Source organism: Zalophus californianus, chromosome 11 (genome assembly GCF_009762305.2).
Source record: "Zalophus californianus isolate mZalCal1 chromosome 11, mZalCal1.pri.v2, whole genome shotgun sequence".
Lineage (NCBI taxonomy): Eukaryota > Metazoa > Chordata > Mammalia > Carnivora > Otariidae > Zalophus > Zalophus californianus.
In genome coordinates, this window is record NC_045605.1 from 66,286,206 (window position 1) to 66,308,374 (window position 22,169).

Below are 22,169 nucleotides of genomic sequence, written 5' to 3' on the forward strand. Positions count from 1 at the left end.
CAAGAGAAATCATAGTGTGTATTAGTTATCTGTTGTTGCATAGTATCAGCCCCAAATTTGGCAGCTTCAAGCAATAAACATTACATCACAGTTTCTGAGAGTCAGGAATTCAGGAGCAACTTAGCTGCGTGGGTCTGGCTCAGGGTCTCTCAGGAGGTTGCAGTCATGTTGGCTAGGGCTGTGGTCTCATCTGAAGGCTTGTCTGGGGCTGGGGATCCACTTCCAGGATGGTTCATCCCCATGGCTGTTGGCAGGAGGCTTCAGTTACTCTCCGTGGAATTTTATGAGTGACCTCTTGCAATGGCAACTGGTTTTCTGCAGAGTGAGAAAGAGAGAGAGAGAGAGAGAGAGAAATGCATTTTTTGACCTAGTCTCAGAAGTTACATACCATCATTTCTGCCATATTCCGTTTGTTGGAACTGAATCACTAAGTACAAGGAGAGGAGAATTAATTTACACCTGTTGAGTGGAGGAGTATCAGAAAATTTGGGACAGATTTTTGGACACCATAACACAGTGTAAGCAAAGACCTGGGTGAAAAAATTTTTGTAGCCAAATACAGAGGCTGCGAGTGGGCCAAGATCCTCCAGAGATGGCTGCTGGTGCTGGGCAACACACTTGTGTTCGGCTCACAGGGGAGTGTGCTTGTGTTAGTCTCCGATGGCTGCTACCATCCAGATGACAATGATTCATTCCATTTTCTCTTTGTCTGGAGAAAAATCTCATTCTATGCAAGCCAAGCTGTTTATGGATCTTTCTATCTATTCCCCCATTCATGGGGACCCAGGGCATGATAACAGCTATTCAAACTGTGGAATGTTAATTAGATGGAAAAATGTACACATCAGCTATCTCCATTTCAACTGAGAAATCTGGCTGAGGTACATAATTTGCTTCAATGTCATCTGTGTCAGGATTTTGAAAGGGTGGCAATATATCACTGTGTTAGACAAAGCCACAGAATAAAAGAAGAAGGAACTATTCATGGCAACGTGGGTTGCAGGATATTAATAAGTGCAAATGTTTGCTTCTCTATGAGAGCATTAAACTTCTCTTCTTATTTCCTGGTTCTCATGCCCAAAGTTATTTGCTTTTTACTACTTACACTGAAGTAGAATATTAGCTCATCTTTTGGCTCTGAAATGTGGTTTATACAAGGCGCAAGTGCAACAAACAATCTCAGGGCGGAGTAGTACCCCCTCTGTCTGGGCTGTGATTCAGAAAATCTATAATGAAGAGGAGTGATGGAAAGCCAAGTGTGATATTAAATAGTCCGCAGAGGGAGAGTTCCTAATTGTCTCCACTTTGAACCTGTCTCTTTCCCTTTCTCCTTTCCTCCTTCCTCCATGGTGCAGTAGATGGCCCCACTGAGACAGGCACCTGATGACCCTTTCTTCTTAGCTTGGGGAGCCACTGGGGTCATGCCTTCATGCACCTTGATCCCAAGGCAATCTCAGTGGTGCTTTGGCATATAGCTTACCCCTTCTCACGTGAAAGATGACATTGCTAAGGAGGTCAGAATTGCTTCCCAAGTAGAGGAGATGACACAGGCTCTCTGTGACAGGAAAGGAGAGCTGCCCCCAAATTTCTGGTGACTTACAGTGAGCAGGACATGCTCAGGGAGGGCATATTTCATATGACCCAACTCTGCTATGTAGATTCCTTCCCCGCTCATTAGGGAGGGGTAGAACTTCAACTACATACTTTCCCCGGGTCACAAATATTCCACAAAAGAGAGAACAGACACTATTCCTCATCCCTCCCCATTCTCTCATGTACCCCATTAACAGGGGAAATACGAGTTTTATCTTGTGGGTGAGACTTAATTTGGAAAGAAACTAATCTTTAGGTGGTGAGGTGACTTATTTTAGACATACCAGAGGAGTATCCATTGCCACCCAGAGGGGAAGACCGGCCTCTGTTTCTTCTACCCCCAGCACAGGCCCAGACCCTACCTGCTCCCTCCCAGGTGAGTCAGTAGCCCCTGTGTGGACTTGATTAGAAAGGGAGCCATGAGCCCACATTACTTCCCTCTAATTTCTAAAAGCCAGATTATCAGAGATAATGGACGTGAAACTGCCTTCATATAGTGGGGCCTTGATTAATTTTTGTCAAACAAATGCGCGAATAAACTCTATGGTGGTACAGAACAGCAGCAGTATGATACTAGCCATCTATTTCACTGCCAAAGCATAAATGGGCCGGGTTTTTGCAGAGAACACCACCCTGTTCTTACAGTTCCCACTACAAAGCCAGGGAAAACTTTTTAAGTTTTAATTTCTGTCAAAATTATACATGTACAAAAATATACATTACATATATATGAAATTATAAACAACCATGTATTTTAAAGGACCAGACTCAGCTGGTTCTACAAGGTTTGCTAAGACAAAAAGCAGTCTTCAGTTACCTCCCCCATTTCCCCTCCACAGAGGTAACCATTTTCAGCTTTTCTAGATTTATTTTAGTCCTTATCACCTTATTTCCCACCATATGTTTGTATTGTTACTTTTTTGCGGGTATTTGTTTTATGCTTCATCTGTTTACTTCCCTCCCACTATGGGAAAGTCGGGCTTAGCTCCTTTTCTTTCTCTTGTCATGCCAAACACATGCACCCTGCCACCTTCCCATCCTCCCGGCACAACTACAGTTTTACTTAGATCAATAGTCAGTGCTTACAATATCATGACCATGTATGCTATTCAGGTCTGAGCCTTCAAAGCAAATTTTGATTGCTTTTCCTTTCCTGAACAGTCTTTTATTTTCCCTGGAGTTAAATTTGTCTTTTGTTTGTATGTGTGTTGGATATTCCATGTACTTATCACCAGTTCAACCCCAAGCTCTCCAAAGTTTGTCCATGTTACCTTTCATTCACATCAGATAGTCTATCAATTTATCTTCTTGAAGGAGTTTTTCCATGGCCTCTGGACTGCTGGGGGTGGATGGTTTCTTTCCCTGGTTGGTGCATTGGCTGTTGTCCTGAGATGTCCCTTCAGCATCAAAGTGGGAATTCCCTTCTCCTCTCTACTGCATTGGATCTCCTCTTTCCTGTGTTCCGTTCTTCCTCTTTTTCGGTTTATACTGAAGGAGCAGCGCATCATCAGTAGCTTCCTGAGAAACAGGGTGTGGGATATACATTTTTTGAGACCTTGCCCTTCTGTAATTATTATCCCTCAGAATTTTGAAGGCACGCTTCTGTTGCCTTCTAGCTTCTAGCTATTTTTAAGAAGTTATTTATTAGTTCTATTTCTTATTTGTTATTGAGAAGTTATTTATTAGATTATTACTCCTAACCATTAGAATTTAGTTATTTTTGAGAAGTTGACAACTGTTCTAACTCCTAATTCTGTGTATACTGGCCCTTTCCTTCTTTCTTCCCACCCACCCTCTGGAAACGTATAGCCTCTTCTGTTTGTCCCATGTTTTGAAATTTCACATTGATGTGCCTTGGTTTAGGTATTTTTATCCATTTTTCTGGGTACTCAGTGTCCCTTTTGATCTGGAGACTCATGGCCTATAGATCTGGACGATCTTGAATTGGTACTATAGGTTTTTCTGTTTCTGGAATTCCTATTACTCAGACGTTGGAACCACTGAACTGGTTTTTAAATTACCTTGTTTTCTTCTTTTCCATCATTCGAGGAGATTTCCTCAGCCCTTCAAACTTACTACTGAGTTTCTCAATTCTGCTTCCATGTTTTTAATTCCCTAAAGCTCTCCCTTGTTTTCAAATGTCCCACTCCCCTTTTATAACATCCTTTTCTTGTTTCTTGGATATAACGTATTCTTTCACATCTCTGAGGATGCTGAGGTTATTTTAAGGTTGTTCATCTTGGATAGTCTGTTTCCTTCAGGTTGCACCCCTGCCCCCTTGGTTCTTTTGGTCTCTGTCCTTCATGCTGGAAACTTCCCTGAGGAGCCTGGTGATCCCTGCATATCTGCTCATGCTCAGGAATGGGGCTCTAAAAAAACCTGTTGTTGGTGCTTGTCAACCAGGAACTTTTCTGCAGGGTAATCTAGCTTTGCCACCTGTTGTCTAACCACTTGTTGGGGAAGACTCCAATGTCACCACATTTAACTTCTCTGCATAGATTTCTCTCCATCACAGCAAGATTGCCCATAGAAGTGACCAAGAGCTATTCTGGGTACAAAAACCAGGTCTGAGATTAAACAGAGGAAGAAGAGATTGAGGGAGGCCATCCTGAAGGAGGTGGCATTTGAACCAGGTGCTGAGCAGCTCATTCACACTTCAGCTCAACTGAATTCAAATTCACATGTTCTGCATAGGAGCTGGCATTGGGTTAGGGTAGGAGGTTACTGCAGCAGAGAGGGTTCCAGACAGCATCTGGATGTGAATCCTGGATCCTCAATTACTGACTGTAATCTGCTTAGGTTCTATGATCTTCACCTTCTCACTTTATAAATTGGAGTTAATAACAGTATCTTTCTCAGGAGTTATTGGGTGAATTAATTAAAAGCAAATGTGCATAGAAAGTAATCAAGGAACCACAGTGTAGTATGTGTAGCTAGACGGTGGCTCGGTATCCAGATTGTGCCAGAAGGCCAGGATTTGAGCTCTGACTCTGCTACTTAGTAGCTGTGTGAACTTGGGTAAGTTACTCAACCTTTCTGGGCCTCAGTTTACTCATCTGTACACATCTGAGATATTATATTATGAGGATTAAATGACGTAATACATATAAAGAACTTACAGGACCCGGGACATAGCAGTAATACTTGCTATGAGGACCACAAAACATGAGGAGCTCAACACCTGAACCAGACTGCTGGGTGCAGATCCCATGTCTGTCCCTCATAGCCAGGTGTCCTTGGTTGAATTCCTTAATCTTCCTTTGCCTCAGTTTCCCTAACTATAAAATAGATATAATAATAGCACCCACTGTGTAGGGTTGTTGTGAGGATAAAAATGTATTAAAACATGTAAAATGCTTGGTACCTATAAATGCTGGCTCATCACCTTTGTATCGGATTCAGTTGTTTTCCATTTGTTTTCTCCTTCCCTAGTACATTCCACTCCATCCATGGAAGATTCTGTCCCCAGTGAGCCTCACAGGGCACACAGCTAGGATATCCTGGGGACACACATTGAACCCAGGCCTGCCTGGCTTCAAAGACTCAGCCCCTTCGCTTCTCACTGTCCACTCCATCCTCTGGTGGCAAAGCCAAGGAGGAAGAGTAACTCCTGTGGCCTTCCCGGAGGAGGTGGCAGTTCAGCCAGGTGTTGCTCATACGCTGTTCTTCCTGCACTTGCATCAGGAGGCGGCCTTGGAGGCACCTGCTTCCTGCCAGAGGCACAGACTGCTACCCGCCCCCCCCCACCCCCGCCACCACCCGAGAGAAGCCGGGCTCTTCCATGGCTGTCACCTGGCAGGCCCCTCCGGCTATGACAGGTGTGTAGCTCAGAGCCCAGACTGATGGCAGTAAGGGCGGGAAGCTGCCGTCCTCACTTGGTGGCTTGATAATTGGATATTTCTATAATGACAAATTACAGCTGTTTCTCTTGTCATCAGTGTAAAACATTTCCGAAGCAGTGATTTCCCAGGAGGGGCCGCGGTTGTTATCCAGTTAAGACTCTGGAAACGCCCAGCATAGGGGATGTGGAGCACGGCTGAGTGGAGCTGTGTTTCTGCGCGGCCAGCCTCTGGGTATTCAGCTCTGGCGGTGTGTGCAGAGGGATCAGTCTCCTGTCATAATATTATCACTGTTAATTCCGCGCAAGTGTCATGTTGAGATGGGCTTGGAGGCTTGCAATTTGTTACTTGGCTCCAACCTGTACTGTTTTTTAATTTCACCAAAGGACATTGTAAAACATAAACATCAATGTTAAAGTTCAGTGATTCTTAGCTTAAAAATGCTAAGGTGAAGAATAATCCTGGAAATTTCTCAGGCCACCCGGCCTGTTCCCTGAGCCCTGAGGTTCAGATAGGGTCAGAAACCTCCAAAATGTCTGCTTTGGCCTCCAGGCAGCCACATCTCTGCTATTTCCCTAAACTTAATTCTCTGACAGAAGTTCTGGAAGATAGGCTGAAACCATCCTTGCCTGGGCCGTCTAGGGGCTCCACAAATGGAAGGTAAGTCCGTGGGTAGAGAGAGTATCGTGGCATTTAACTTTTCTGAATCTTTAACTTTTTTTCCTCACGTAGAGAACAGAGTTATCATGGAGATTTATGAGGGAGTGCGCGCACAGCAGCTAGAACAGGGCTTGGCATATGGTGTGGGCCCCTTGTGTTAGCTACGAAGAGAGCTTTCAGAGTTGGGGCCCTTTCGGCCCTGAGAAGTATCATGAGGTAAAACTGCAAACCTCCCCAAAGGGCCAAATCATTCTCCTTGTGTTTGATTTTTCCCAAGGGAGATCTCTCTTCATGCTCTGTCCCGGCGGGCCCTGCCTCTTCCAGTTTAGCTCAGCTGTTTGCAAGGAGGGCCTTCAACCTGCAGTGTCAGACCCACCCATTCACGGAGCTGCTTCTGACTTGGGACATCCATTCAAGCAACAACAGTACTGAGTACTAAGCACTCATACCCGGTGCTGGGTGCGGAGAAGTGCAAGGAACGAGGCCTTTGCCCTCAGGGGCTTCCAGCCTGGTGGGGGAGGTGGGCCTGGAAACAGATGGTAGCCACCACACACTGTGGTAACTGAGGCGGTGTACGGACAGGGTGCCGGGGAGCGGTGGCAGGGGGGGGGGGGGGCGGGAAGCGGCCAAGAAGCCGCCCTGGGGCTTCGAGGGCCGGCTGTCCACTGGGCAGCACAGGGGCCGTACTTCATCCAGGAGTCACCTGGGACTAATTTTCACAAGGGAATGAGCAGACAGGAGGGGTAGCACTTCCGGCCAGGGGTTTTTAAGAAGTGGCCGGGCCTCTTCTGGTTCCTCTCACCCCTTCCACGAGCTGGATGCAGAAGCCTGAGATCCCACGGGTTAGGGAGCCAAAAGAGGCAGCCCTGGATTTCCACGTGAGGGAAGCCTGCTTGCGGACCGGGACACCGACATTGGACTATCCTGGAATGAGAAATAAACTTCGATTGGGTCGAGACATGGAAATTTAGGAATTTGTTATCTAGAATCATCCAAACGGATATAGATCGTCTAATCCAACTGCTGGCTTCAGGGAAGGAGCCTAGGAAACAGTGACATCCAGGTCTTAGGTGCTGGCTGGAGTTAGCTGCTAGCCAAGCAATGTGTGGGCAGGTGGGGGAATCTGGGAGGATATTTCAGGCAGAGAGAACAGAACAAATGAATCATGGAGTGTGTGCGTGCGTGTGGGCAAGGATGGTGTATGTGCACGTGTGCATGTGTGCATTGTGAGTGACAACAGGCGGCTTAGTGTTGCTGGGGTATAAAGAGTGGGGCCGAGGGCAGTAAATGAGGCTGCAGGAATCTGTAGAGGACCAAGTAGGGCCTTGTGTGCCAGGAAGTTTCAATGACTCCTGTAGATAAAGGGAGAAGCCCTGTGAAATGGCTTCCGATGGGCCATCTGACCAGCTTTGTGATGTACGAGGATCACTTTGCTGGAAGTATGATGAGTGGATTGGAGAATACGAGACTGGAGACGGAGAGCACAGAGCAGCTAGGAGGGGAGCTGGTGCAGTAGTCCAGGGGACGAGAAGCTGGGATGCCTGGGCCTGTGGTGGAAGGGGCACAGAGACTTGGTGATTGATGGGGGAGCACCAAGCACTAGAGGGGATGCCTGCGTTTGTAAAGCCATGAGGAATTTTTACTTGTGCTGCAGGTGGATAGGAAGGGGAAAGTGCAATGACATTTCTGTGATAGGTGAGCCCTCGCTTTCATTTCCTTCCTCCCTCCCTTCCTCCCTCCCTTCCCTCCTTCCTTCCTTCCTTCTTCTCTCCTTTCTTTCTTCTCCCCTTCCCCTCCCCCTCCCTCTCGTCCTCCTTCTTCTTCTTCTTTTTGTTAGCCCTCTATAGCACCTACCAGGTGCCAGGCACTTTTCTAAGCCCTTTACAGATATTAACTTACTAATCTGAACAATCACTCCATGAGGTACAATGATTAGTCCCATTTTACAGATGAGGAATCTGAGGCACAAAGCTTAAGAGACTTGGCTGAGCTTACACAGCTAGTGAGTGGCCACGTCAGGATTTGGACCTAGGAAGTGTGGCTCCCAGTCCCTGCTCTTAGCCACTGTGCTGTTGCTTGTTTGCATGCACTGCAGTGTCCCAGTTAGAGTCCTTCTCAGAACCCAAGGGCCCAGTAGAACTTCTTGGACCCTGATGGCAGCCTGGCCTGAACCTGAATATTCAGTGACCCAGACCGAACATTGAGATCTGGTTTCCTGTTTTCCCCATTCAGGGTTCTGTTCTCTAGTTAGGCGATGGCCCGGGCTCCAGACTTGTACCTCCTTAGCTTCCTTTATCACGCTCCTTAGCCCCTTCCCAGCATGATCTGCAGCTGGATGCTCTCTTGGGACACCCTGGGGACACCCTGGTAGCCCCCAAACACCAGGACACTTGCCAAAGGGCCACATAGCCCGTGACTAGTTAAGTTTGGATTCAAATTCAAGTCTGGCTCCAAAACCACATCCATTCACCATTCCCCATAGATTTCCGGTTACCTCCAGAGGTCTGCACTCAATCCTCAGGACTCCAAGATCAAGCCCAGAGCAGTTGCCCACTCTTCCTTGGCAATGCCAAGTAAGCCCAGGAACCCCAAGGCTGTGCTCCAGCCCAGACTCCCCTTGGGGGCACCCCCGTTCTCCTGGCATGAAGTGGAAGAGAAGCAGAGTGCAGACTGTCTGTCCAGGTAAGCCCAGCTATCTGAGCTGCAGCTTGTTAGACTTTGGCTAATCTGTTATTAATTCCTTAGGAGCACCGAACAATCCTAACCAGATGCAAAAATCAATGGCAGAAGAAAAGACAGAGCAACCTTCTAAGCAGAATGTGAGTGAGGAGAGTGGCTTTCAAAAGGCCTCAACAAACTATTTGAGGGGCAGCCTGTAAAGTGGAGAATAAATGACTTTTTTTTTTTTTTTTTTACATTGGTTCATATTTCTTTCCCAAGTTGGAAAGAGGAGAGAGGTAATAGGCTAGGAGGAGGGGCCTGGCTGGCCTCACAATGCCAAGATAATTATTGCTCAGTTCAAGCCTAAGTGAGTTTTTACTTTTCAGAGGCACAGAGAACACTTGGGGCTGCAATGGGTTTCCAAGTGATGGGAGTGAGCAATCAAGGTCAATTAGCAGTAATGGCATTGGCTGGAAAGAGCACCAACAACCCAGAGCACAGCCAGGGCCTTCCTGGATCTCCTTCGTGCCCAGCACGGAGGACATAGCTGAGCTAGAGGAAGACAGAAGCCCTGCTGAGGGCTGCACTGGGGAGGAGAGGCCCTGGGCACATGGCCTCTCTGTGTGAGGGCCACACTGCAAGCCTGACTCCAGGCGGCCAGGTTCAGTGCCAAGGCGCACGGGGCCATTCCTTAGCGCCACAGCCCCCCTCTGGCCGAACAGGCTGGGCTGGCATCGCTGCCCTCATGTTCTGCCAGGGGCCCAAGTACGTTAAAAGGGGCTGTCTGGGGGCCTTTGGGACCTTGGAGCAAGTTTATGGAGAATTTAGAGCAGCCTACCAGGCCTTTGTGACCTGCCTGGTCACCCCCTTCACCAATCTGGCCCAATTTCTGTTGTTATCCCCTTCCTCACTCTGATGCAAACACGCTGGCCTCCTTGCTGTTTCTCTAACATGGTGGGCATCCTTTGCTTGAGCCTCTGCTGTATTCCGTTTGTCCCAATTGCTCCTTACCCAGAGAGTTCTTTCTTTTTTTTGTTTTGAATTTTATTTATTTATTTATTTATTTATTTATTTATTTATTTATCTATCTATCTATCTATCTATCTGAGAGATAGCATGTGCAAGCACGCACTCGAGTTGGGGGAGGGGCAGAGGGAGAGAGAGAGAGAATCTCAAGCAGGCTCCATGCCCACCGTGGAGCCCCACCACAGCCTCGATCCCACAACCCCCAGATCATGACCTGGCCCGAAACCAAGAGTCAGATACTCAACCAGTTGAGCCACCCACGTGCCCTCACCCAGATATTTCTATGGCTTGAAATTTACCTCCCTAAAGTCTTCACCACTCACATGCACCTCAACGTAACCTATTCTAATCTCTCTATCTAAAAAGAAAAACCAGTCTCCTTGTTCTTTTCTTTCTTTCTTTTTTAAAGATTTTATTTATTTATTTGACAGAGAGAGAGAGACAGTGAGAGAGGGAACACAAGCAGGGGGAGTGGGAGAGGGGCAAGCAGGCTTCCCGCGGAGCAGGGAGCCCGATGTGGGGCTCGATCCCAGCACCCTGGGATCACGACCTGAGCCGAAGGCAGATGCTTAACGACTGAGCCACCCAGGCGCCTCGTTCTTTTCTTTCATAGCACTTAGCACTTTCTAAAAATATATATACTTTGCTTACTTATTCTGTATTTATGTTTATTGCCTGTCTTCCCTCCACTACAGTGTAAGCTTCAGAGGCTCTCTCTTTGGCTCAGTCGTGTATTCTTGCTTTCCAGAAAAGTGCTTGACACAAAAAAGACACTTGATAAATGTTGGCCGAACGAATGAATGAGGTGGACCCGTCTTTAGAGGTCAAACATCCCAACCTGCTTCTTCACAGGTGCAAGACTTGAGAGCCAGAGTGGGGGGAGTGACTCACTCAAGGCCAGTCGGCCCATGAGCAGCGGAGCTGGGACCAGACGCATGTCTTTGAACCCCCATTCCGTGTTCTTTGTTCTCTCTCTCATTTGGTGGAGGGCAGAGATAATCTCTAGCAGTGTCTCCAAGCATGCAGTGTATCTGGGCCTCATTCCATCTTTAGCCTATGTTTGCTCTACCATCCATTAAAATGGTGAAGTGAATCAATTACTTTTGTTGTTTTTTCTAAATTGTGGCAAATTACACATTTGCCTCTCTTCTTGGGTGTGCCTCTTACTAAGTGAAAACGGGCCTTAAAGGGTAAGGAGAGGATCAGACACTTCAGCAGGAAGAGGCTTTCCCTCTTTCCTCTGGCAGGGGAGGAACAGGGATCTGCTTCCTGGATCTGTCTCTGCTGAGCATCAAGGTGCCTACTGTACACCTCATAGTTTAGTCAGTGCCTTAAAGGTGTCAGCAAGCACCCTTTGTTCAGGAATTTGTAAAGATAACAAATAAATGAGCTAAGAAGCAAGCCCATTGTATTTTGTTTACTCAAACAGCTAACCTAATCATAACTGTACTTGCATCAGCCACACACAATATGAGGCTTCCCTTCAGAGACAGCTGTGTGCTCACTGCCAACCTTTGCTCCCAGGGGTGACATTGACCTCTTTAGACACAAGTGACTTAAGCACCATCCAGTTCCCCCGTGCCCTGCCTTGTCATGATTCTGCATATTCTGCTAAACTGTTTCTGCTTCCTTGGCCAGCTCAGGACCATGCAGCTCCATGCTGTTCATCTCCTTGTTCAGAGCAGAGGCACCCCCAGCCCAAAGCTCTTAGGCATCTCTGCTTTGGGGGATCAAAGGTTAGCTTTCACATTCCTGAGTTTTCATTAGTATGTTTTTGTGTTTCCAGCTGTTTCTGGTCCTATGTGCTATTGCAGATACTGATGCAATAGGGAGAGAGTAGAGGTTTGCTATCCTTCTCTGGGAAGGGATAATGGCTGCTAGAAAATGCAGTAGCAGCTCAGTGCTCACTTGGGCCCCCAGAGCCAAGCCCAGCAGAGCAGGTGCCAGCACTGTCTATGGGGTCAACACAGACCCCACTTCATCTTACTGTTTTGCCATGATGATCCCCATTGCCCCAGGGCCTAGGTGGGCCAAGTCAGCTGGGTAGGGCTGGACAGGCAGATACTCCAGTTTGTTTTCCTCCTTTTAAATATAGAGACCAAGAGTGGGTGTTGGGCAGACAGGGTCCTCTGACATTAATTTAGCTTGGTCATTTTATGATTTTATTGCATATTGTGTTATTTTATTTTATGCCACCCCATTTTATTTTACAGGCTGTGTTGTTTTTGCAAACGACCTCCCACCTGACTCTCTGTATTTATTCCCGATCACAGCTGCAGTCCCGGGGAGGTCCTCTCTCCAGGGGGGTCTGGCAGAAAGGGGAGCATATGTCAGGGGGCTGGGGAAGCTGGCAGAAACCTCCCTTGTTCACTATTTTATTAAAGTCCACGTAGCAACGTATACAAACTGAGTCCCATGGTGGGAAAATTCAGAATAAATTACTGCCTGCAATTTCCTGTTCGGCACTGATTTTGTAAATTGGAGCCTTGACTGGGAATGGCCTGGTATTATTATGCCAACATCAGTATTGACATTCCCACGGTTTCCTTGCAAATCCCACATTGTCAGAGCCACATGGAGCCGAAGAGACCAGCCGGTGGAACCCCACATAATATGGATGAAGTTCAAAGACCCAAGGCCTGAGGCCACATGGTAAAGAGGGACAGAATCTGAACAATGACACTAGTTCAGCTTCTGCATCCCAAGGCACAGATTTAATAGGTGTGAAAGATGGTTTAAAGGCAGCCAGCGTCTGTTATTGCTGACTGAGGGTCCCCATCAGAGCAGTTGGCCTGCATTTCCTCTTCATGTTGTTCCTTAATGTGTCTTTCTGGCCTGGTCTTGAGACTCTTTGGGTGATTTGATTCCTCTGGCAGGCAAAGGCAGCTCTGATCTGCTGAGAGCTGTTACAGGAACAGAAAGTGCCCAGGGCCTGGACAAACCAATTACCCAGTGCGACCCTCAATTTTGTCCTCTGTGCGAGGACCTGCCTTTGTCACATTGTGACAGATGGATGCAAAATAGCTCTGCAAATGGCAAGGCCTCCTTTGCAACAATAAAGCCAGGACCCAGGAGGGTTTAGTCCCATCTAAGGTGGCCAGCTCACCTCTTGAAATTGTCTCCCAAAGTCTCACCGTCCCCAGGCACCTCACCTTCTGATCCTCAATGCCAACACTACGCTAAGAGAGAGAAGCTGCCCTTTGTCACGCTTGCCAAGGGAACCTCATGCTGCCTGAGTGTGTGTGTGTGTTCTCCTGGGTCTGCCCACTTTCTTTTTACTCCTCTGCCAGTGATTGCATTGGGTTCCCTTTTTCATACCCTATAGAGTTGTGTTTGTTATCTACTGGTGTGTAACAAGTTGCCTTAAAACTGAGTGGCTTAAAACAGCAATGATCATTTTTTTTCTCCCTCACAATTCCTTTGGGGCTCACGTTCTGGAGCAGTGTGGCTGGCTGGTTCCAGCTCAGGATCTCTCAGGAGGCTGCGGTCAGATGCAGCAAGGGCTGCCCCCATCTGAAGGCTCGACTGGAGCTGGAGGTTTGACTCCCCAGGCGGTCTGCACACAGGGCTGCAGCTGGTGCTGCCAAATGGCAGGGGCCTCCGCTCTTCTCCACAGGGCAGTATGAGCCTTTTCACATCATGGCAGCTGGCTTCCCTTAGAGCAGAAGATCAGAGTCCAAGAAGAAGCGGCAAGGCTTTAAGACCTACCTTATTTTCTCTGTAACATATTGGGTCACCCAGGGCCAACCTGAGGTAGTGCAAGAAGGAATCCCTTCTCGGGGGCAAGAATGGCCATGGGGTCGTGGGAGGTTGGCTACTTCAGTCTGCCTTCTGGCTCCTGAGGGTTCATATATTTCCCACATGAAAATACACTCACCCCTTTCCATGGCCCTCAAGTCTCATTACATTGCAGCATCAACTTGAAGTCCTGCGCCTTGTCATCTAATCGCTCCTTGGGTGAATTTCTCACCTACAGCTCTTCCTGTACAGTTCCTCCGGATCAATGGGCCTGTGGACTAAAGAAACACGTTATCTCCCTCTACTTAATATGTAGCAGTAAGACAGGCATAGGATAACCATTACAGGTCCTCTTGTAAAAAAAAAAAATGAGGGTAAAGAATGGGAGATTCACAGGGATCCTTAGCAATTCAGAAATTCCTCTGGGCACATGGGTCTTTTCTGGGTTAGAACTCAGCACTGCTGCTTGGGAATGGCTCTCCATGGCTCCTGGCTCCACCCTCTGGGCTCAGGTGCAGATATCCTCTGCACCTGCCTCTCTTTTCCGTAAGAAACAGTCATTGTAGCTAAGTCTCTTCCTCAGCCTGCTTTCTGACAGCAGGTTGGAGGGCCAAAGACCTAGCTTCCTTTTGCACTGCCTCTGTACCTTTTAGCGCACACAGGCAGTGTTTCAGACATTGCAGTCACCTTAGAATCACTGGGCATTTTCTGTGCCTCTGACTGGCGCTCGCTCCATGAGATCAAAGTCACGACCACAAATGTGAATGAGAGCAGCCCATTTCTACCTCGGGTTTCCTGTAAACCTGCTGTGGGGCACCGCACTTAAGATTGCCAGAAACCTTACGGGTTACCGGTAAGGATCTATGAGGCACTTTTTTTTTTTTTTTTTCCCTGTTTGGATCACTGCCTTAAATATTTCCAAGATCTTAATAAAGGGTTTTATGTTGGTTCCCTCAGGTTTATCTTTAGACCACATTTTCCCGATATTTTCCTAGATTTGATCTTTGCCTGGAGGCCATTTAACATTTTAGTATTACTCCTGTCTGGAATACTTAGGAATAAGACATTTTTATTTTCAAACTCAGCGAGTCCTGGCTCCTTTGTTCTCAATCGTTCTTTCTTTAACCCGCCTTCTCTCCTTTCACATTTTATTATAAGCAACCAGAAGACAGGAGGTATGTCTGACGTGTTGCCTGGACGTTTTCTTTAGTACATCATCCAGTTCATTCAGCACGCTTCCTACTTTCCGCTTTGTCACAAAAGACAGGGTTGCTGTGGTTTCCCTCACTATGTGTCATGCGCAGGATGGCTATGTCCCTCAGAGCTCATATATCGAAGCTCTCACCCCTAATGGAACCGCATTTGGAGACAGTTTGTGAGGCGGAGATGGAGGTAAAGTGAGGTCATAAGGGTGGGGCCCTAATTTGCAGGGCTGGCGTCACTATGAGGAAGAGACACCAGAGCTCGGTCTCTCCACCACGGGAGGACACAGGGAGAAGGTGGCCACCTGCGAGCCAGGAGGAGAGCTCCCACCAGTGAGCGGGTTGGCTGGCCCCTTGATCTTGGACTTCCAGCCTCCATTCCCATTTTTTGTGAGAAATAAACTTCCATTCTGTAAGCCACCCAGTCTGTGGTATTTTGTAATGGCAGCCTGAGCCGAGTAACGCACTACCTCGCAAAGGTCCCTTTTCCTCCGTCTTCCAATATTATCTTCCCTACTCTCCCCTAAGCCCTCATGGGCAGCCTCCTCAAAGAACATCAGATTCCACATTTCTTCCCTACACTTCCAACCTCTGCCCTCAGAGTGACTGCTCCATTTTTAGTTTTTTTTTGTTATAGTAGCACCCTCTCCTCACTTCCAGGTACCAAAATCTGTATTAGTTATCTGTTGATGCTGACATAAATCAAACACCACAACGCTTATTGGCTAAAGCCATGATAGCTACTTATCGTCTCTCAGTTTCAGGAGCAGTTTGGTTGAGTGATTCTGGCTCAGGGTCTCACGTGAGGTCGCAGTCAGATGATGTCCGGGCATCTTAAAGGCTTCTGGGCTCCTGTGTCTAAGGCCTGGGAAAAGAAGACTTGAGCAGCTAGGGCCTGGGACAGCCAGGTCTCCTCAGGCATCTTTCTTGGTGTGGTCCTTCCATGCGATTTCTCCAGCACGGCCCCCTTCCCGGCAGCCAGACTTTCACATATTGGCAAGAAGGGTTCCCAAGGCATGTGTTCCAAGAGAGTCAGGCGGAAGCTGATTGCTTTTATGACCTAATCTCAGAAGTCACAGGGCATCACGTCCTCTGTACTCCACTGGTGAAAGTAGCCATGAATCCAGACCAGATTCAACAGGAGGGACATAGACCCCACCTCTTGGTGGGAGGCACGAAACTCACCTTGTAGCAAGAGCTCATGGCAGGGAGATATATATATATATATATATATATATAGTCATTTTTGGAAAATACAATACATAAGTCTTTGGTGAATATTTGTTGTTCATTTAGTTGGTTTATTGACCTTGTGGCTAAATCCTCCTCCTTCTCATAATGGTAATAGTAAAAGTAGTCATGGTAATAACAACTAAAACAGCCATTTATTCAGTACTTATTTCTCTGTGAAGCGACCTCTTTTAAAATGTCCTTTTTGATTGAAGTGAAATTTTTATTCAGTAGAGTTCACAAAGCTCAAGCGTATAGCTCGGTGAATATTTATACATGTTTACGCACAGGTACCCAGACCTGGAACCAGCTATAGAAAATTTCCAGCCCACCACAAGGCTCCCTTACATCCTCCATGGTCAGTGCCCCTGCTGCTCCCAGGGAAACACTATTCCAATTCCTGTCACCACAGATTAGTTTAGCCTGTTCTTGAACTTCCTATAAATGAATCATAGCACATGGACTCTTTTTTTGTCTAGCTTCTCTACGATGTGAAGCATTTCCTCCACATCAGCCCACTTACTTCTCAGGACAATCTTACGAGGTTGTCAGGGATTCACATCCTGGTTATATGCTGGCTAAGTGTGTTTTGTTTGGCATGCACAATCTTTTTAATATATTTTGAGTTTGATTACTTTTAGCATTAGACGTTGTTCTTTTATACCCAGGACAAGTCATTTATTGTCCTTGCCTGGCACCTGTAGGCATGGAGTTTGCAGACTCAAAGGGGAGCGTTGTTGCCTCCAGCTGCTGAGAAGATAGTGATTCCCCAAGGGGTTAAAAAAAAACACACGTGTAAAATCTCACACTAAGTTGATGGCAGCAGTGGATTTGAACTCAGGCCCATCTTCCTCCAGCCCTCTCATGTCAGGATCAGAGAGGAGAAGTTTGTTCCCAAATGCTATTGTTTCAGACTCTGAAACGCCTGTGTCTGCAGTCTCACTGCCTCTGCCTTAGCCTGTGGGTAGTGCTGGGCTATTGCGACCAGCCCCGGCCCAACCCCTGCCCACTCGGACGCTCACCGAAAGCATCTCCAAACTCATCTAGTCCTTGCAGCCCCAAGCACATCTGTGTTCCTTTCTTCCACACCTTTGTCACGCTGGTTCCTTCTGCCAGGAATGCCCACCCCTGCTTGGTCATTCAGCCGTCAGAGCTCAGCCAAAGATGCTATTTTCTCCTGGTCGCTCGCACCTCCCCTGGCCAATCAAATGCGTCTCTTCTCAGTCCACTGAGAAGCGGTGTTTAAAATTGCAATGCAATTACCAAATGATGGGTCAGAATGACCTGGAGCAATTCTTAGAAATGTGACCAAAGTATTGGTCCCATAAAGGTTAAAAAAGGAACCGAATTTCATGCATTTGATCTCTGCTAAATGCATCACTAACTTTTATTGATTCTTAAGAAAGAGAGATGAGAGGAGTGTGTGCTTACCCCCACTGGGTGCCAAATGAACAAGCAGTTGGAAGTTTATTACTTCCAGATACCCCACTTGCTTTCCAGATACCCCACTGGGTTTCAATTCCATTGCAGCAACACTTGCTGAGTGGACCTGGGCTTGACCATACAGGCGGGGTGTCCGGGAGAAAAAAAACCGGAGGCTGCATACCTGGGCTGGTGTGAGTCAGGTCCCGGCTGAGGGCTGTGCGGGGAGATAATGGTGGGATGCAGCGGACCCGGGTACATCACTAGAGTTCAGGGTTCTTGATCCAGCCCTGTCTTCTCTTTGTGGGATATCATGCCAGTTATTAACTTCTCGGGGCTTCCGTTTCCTTATCTGAAAAATGCGTATTTCATGTAACTGTAGTAGTTTTTGGACCTGGCGCAAATATTATTGCCCTCAGTGGGACTTCGCTTTTCCTCCATGTTTTGAAGTTGGAGATGCAGCATTATATTTTCTTACGGCAGTACCCAGACAATAAAATAACGGAAGCTATCTTTTACTGGACAGTTACTATGTGCCAGCCTCGTGCTAGGTAGGCCTATCCCCACACAACCACAGCCATCTCCGGACAGATGAGCACAGCAAAACTCAGACAGGGGAAGTGACTTGCTTGGTGTCACAGGGTTGGTGCCTTACTGAAATCTGACTGAGCAAATACTTGGTAAAATAAAAGGTTCGTGTCTCGTGTCTTCTCCTGCTTGGTATCTTCCCATCACTCCTTCGCCTTTTGATGGCAAATCTGGCCTATTTGGCCAAGGGCAAGGTGAGTCATGGTACCCCATGCCACTGGGCTCAGAATTGGTCTAGGAGGTTGTACACAGTGTGGGCTTCCCAGGGTTTTCCAAATTGTAGCCTGAGGGACGACAGCTCTTTTCCTTCTTGGGTCATGGCTTTGGAAGAATGAGGACCTACAGGCAGTCAGGTTCTATCTCACAACTGGGGAAAAAGAGCAGAGGTGGAGAGAGAGAGAGAGAGAGAGAAAGACAGACAGACAGATAGCAGAGATGAAAGCTGGGTCCCTGGTTCAGCTCCTGCGCTGGACCTGGTTGTGTGCGGCCCACATTCTCCTTCAGGAATTGTGTTAGCTTGGTCTGCTTTAACCAGATACCACAGACTGGGTGGCTTAAACAACAGAAATTAATTTTCTCAGTGATCTGGAGACTGAAGAGCCCCAGATCAAAAAGCCAGCCCGGCCAGATTCTGGTGAGAGCTCTCTCCTTGGCCTGCAGATGGCTGCTTTCTTACCGAGTCCTCTCAGGGCAGACGGAGAACTCTGGTGTCTCCTCCTCTCTGTATTAGGGCACCGGTCCTACTGGATTAGGGCCCACTCTTACGACCTCATTTCATCTTAACTACCTCCTCACAGGTCCTATCTCCAAATATAGTCACGTTGGGGTTAGGGTTTTGACATATGAATTTTGGCGGGGGCACACACTTCCGGTCTGTAATAGGAACAAAGGACTGTTTACCTCAAGCTGCAGGCCGAAGGCTCGGAGCCTTCTGTCTCCTGCGGGGATTGCCTCAGCTGACAAGAGTCGCCTTGCCTAAGGTCATGCCCCCGTTTCCGGCGGGTTACAAAGGCCTGGCCTTTGCCTCCATTCAGGACAACTGGCAAATGTGAGGGGGTAAACTCTCGGCACTCTTGTCCCAGCACTGAAGGATCATCCCAGCTTCAGAATACCCCCAGTGGTGGTCCAGGGCTTCTGTCAAGAATGATAGGTACTTGAGTTCTCCCCACATCCCTTCCAGTCCTGTGCTCTCCCTACCAAACTCCCTCCATGCTAATATTCATCTCAGAGTCCACTTCTCAGGGAACCCAATCCACCTTGGCTCCTGAAGCTGTAATTCTGTGAGCTACTCCAGTGATGTGTCCTTATTTTTTGCTTAAGTCTCAAATTTGATTTTTGTTACTTCTAACCTCATAAACACTTCTAAAAGATTCCCGACGAGTCCAGTGAGGAAACTGCCTCCTCCCTCAAACTAGAAGACCCTCCGCAGAGGGCTAGTGGGACCTGGGCCCAGGAGTGGAGGGGCAGGGAGGTCCAGGGCCATGAGTGGATGGCATAGTGGCATTTGAGCACTGCTGGCTAGTCCATGGGGTCCTGATGGAGTTTCCAGAAGTAGCACGTTGCATGTACCTCTGTGCAAGCCTGGAGTCCAATCTACCTCATGTTCTAGTTCTCCATCCTCATGCCTCATCTCACCCTCTCTTGGCTCTGGGACACTGAATTCTCTATGTTTCTTATTCCTCGGTTTCTTCACAATCTTCTCTTCCTTCACCCTGGATTTACATGTCGGTGTGCCCCAGGATTCTGCGTTCAGACCTCTTCTCTTACCCTTTTTATTCTTTCTGATTGAACTTGCCAGCCACTTTTGGCTGAGCCTTCCAACTCTATCTCTAGCCTAAATCATCTCTGAATTCCTGAGTGATCCATCCAACTGACTGCTGCAGGGCATTTACCTGGAATTGGATAGTGCTGTGGGTTGAATTGTGTCCCCCTCAAAATGATATGTTGCAATCCAACCTCCTGTGCCTTAGAATGTGACTTTATTCAGCAATTGGATCTTTACAGAGGTAATAAGTTAAAATGAGGTCATTAGGGTACCCTATCCAGTATGTCTGGCGTCCATACAAACAGGGGAAATTTGGACACAGAGACACACATGAAGATGAAGACAGAGATCTGAGTAATTCAGCAGGAGCCAAAGTACCCCAAAGAGGGCCCGCGCACCACCAGAAGCTGGGAGGGGGATATGGGACGGATTCTCCCTCACGGCTCTCGGAAGGACCCAACCCTGCCCACACCTTCATCTCAGACTTCTGGTCACAAGAACTGTAAGACAACACATTTCTGTTGTTGAACCTGCCAGTTTGTGACATTTTGTTATGACAGCCCTAGGAAATGGATACAGAGAGCATAAGCAAATAGACAAATCTGATGGCACTACATAAAAGCATTCCTTTTAATTCACTGTTCATGAAGATGTGTTTAACCTGACAGGGGAAAAATGATGTTTACGCGTGTGTGGTATGCACATTTGTATCCATCCGGAAGACTACGTAAGGTATTCCGTGCAGACAGGAACTGATACATGGAACTTGATGTTTAAAAAATATTTGAAGGGCTTGGAAGAGCAAAGGTTGAGAAAACTGCTGATAGTCTCAGAAAATCAGGCAGTTATAAAAATTACAAGAATTCCCACCACCAATGATCTCTGCCACCTGAAACCCTGACGTGGGTAACTCACAGGGGGATGGATAACAGAACCACGGCAAAACCCCCTGCCTGCACCTGCCAACGCCTACCTGCCTGCTAAATGTCTTCCACCTTCCGAATCTCATGGGAATGTCTCCTATTAGTGGAATAGAAACCAGAACTCTGTTGGCATGGGAATCTGGGAAGTGTAGTCTTTCGGTTTCCAGCTTCTGGGGCTAGAGAAAGAGCTAAGAAGGGCTGGGATAGTGCTGAGCACTACAGCCAGCACCCAGCACAAAAGGCATGTGGAAATGACAAAGAAACACGCCAACAGAAAAGCCCTGTGAGGTGTCAAGGAGATAACATTTGTGTATTTCCGTTGCTGAGTGAAACGGGCCACGCCCATACAAGATGTTTTATAGCTGGAGAGTGTTCAGCACATTCAATGAAACAATGCACTTTTATTTTATTTATTTAAAAAAAATCTAGATAATTAGCATGAAATTGTTTTTTGCTTTAATTTTCTGAATAATTATTTCAAAACTGTTTTAAGTGAATGAATGTATTTCAGAGAGTGCCTGTTTGTTGTGTGATGTTCGTGTGTGCAAGTTTATGTTTTCTGTGTATTTGTATGTGATTCTGTGAGCGAGAAAGCCTCCGTATGTGTGTATGTGTGCATGTGTGCATGTCTTGCAGGTCGGAGTGTCTCTGTATATATTACATGTATTTGTGAATGTGGGTTCATGTCTGTGTGCGTCTACTCCGAATTCTGGTAAGGATGTGGGCATTGGCCTTTTTAGCACACTGGATCAGCACCACGACTGAGCTTCTTTTCCCTCCTTTCTGTTGGCCACACTATCTGCTTTCTTGCCCCCGGAGAGGCTTTTTTGCACCACGGAGCAAAGGGTCACAATTTGTTATTACAGGGAGAAACTGAAGAAGCTGGGGCTACAGAATGGGGCTTTGATTTAGCTCTGTTGAGCTTTCCGAAAGGCGGTCTCTTATAGCACAGTCATGCCAATAAAGGGAAGTGGGGCTGGGCTCAGCGTCAGCGTGTGTGCCTGTATGTGCGTGTGTGCATGGGGGTGTGTACGTGTGTGCATGTACACCCTCTGGGCTCAGGCTGCGGAGTGTACTAATCAAGTCTGTCTATTGGAAAGTCTGTTCTAGCTTTTCCTGTAGCACTTTCAGAATCCAGACTAGACCCCTTCATCTCCCTCCTGATCCCTCTCGCTCTCTCTTCCCACATCAAGGTCTATATTCCAAACATCTCTATATGTCTGTCTGGGGTGACTTCCGCATCCCCACCGCCTTGCTCCAGAGCATTTTCCCTCTGGATGATGGCAAGCACCTCTTTATATCACTCCCCTTCTACCTTCAAACCTATTTTTTTCCTTTGAAGAGACTCATGTTTTCTGCATGTAAACTGAACTCCTATTTTATTCCTTCATTGCTCACTGGGTGTAGAAATCAGTTCAGAAGTCAAATGGCTTCCATAAGGAACCCCATTATTGCATTACTGAAGTGAGCGGAAACTTGCAATTCATGCCTTATAATTAGATCAGCGGCTAATTGAGGAGGG

At 47.3% G+C, this 22,169-nt stretch overlaps 1 long non-coding RNA gene across 2 annotated transcripts; it reads right to left on the reverse strand.

Annotated features, from left to right (window-relative positions):
• Positions 1 to 8: 8 nt before the first annotated feature.
• Positions 9 to 15,723, reverse strand: LOC113914833. Of its 2 annotated transcripts, XR_003517541.2 has the most exons (6): positions 15,522 to 15,723; positions 13,657 to 13,795; positions 13,211 to 13,434; positions 6,895 to 7,016; positions 2,865 to 3,111; positions 9 to 315 (listed from the first exon to the last, which is right to left on the reverse strand). It is a non-coding gene; the product is annotated as an uncharacterized LOC113914833 (long non-coding RNA). The 2 variants fall into 2 exon arrangements; XR_003517542.2 differs by lacking the exon at positions 13,211 to 13,434.
• Between the last annotated feature and the right edge of the window lie 6,446 nt (positions 15,724 to 22,169).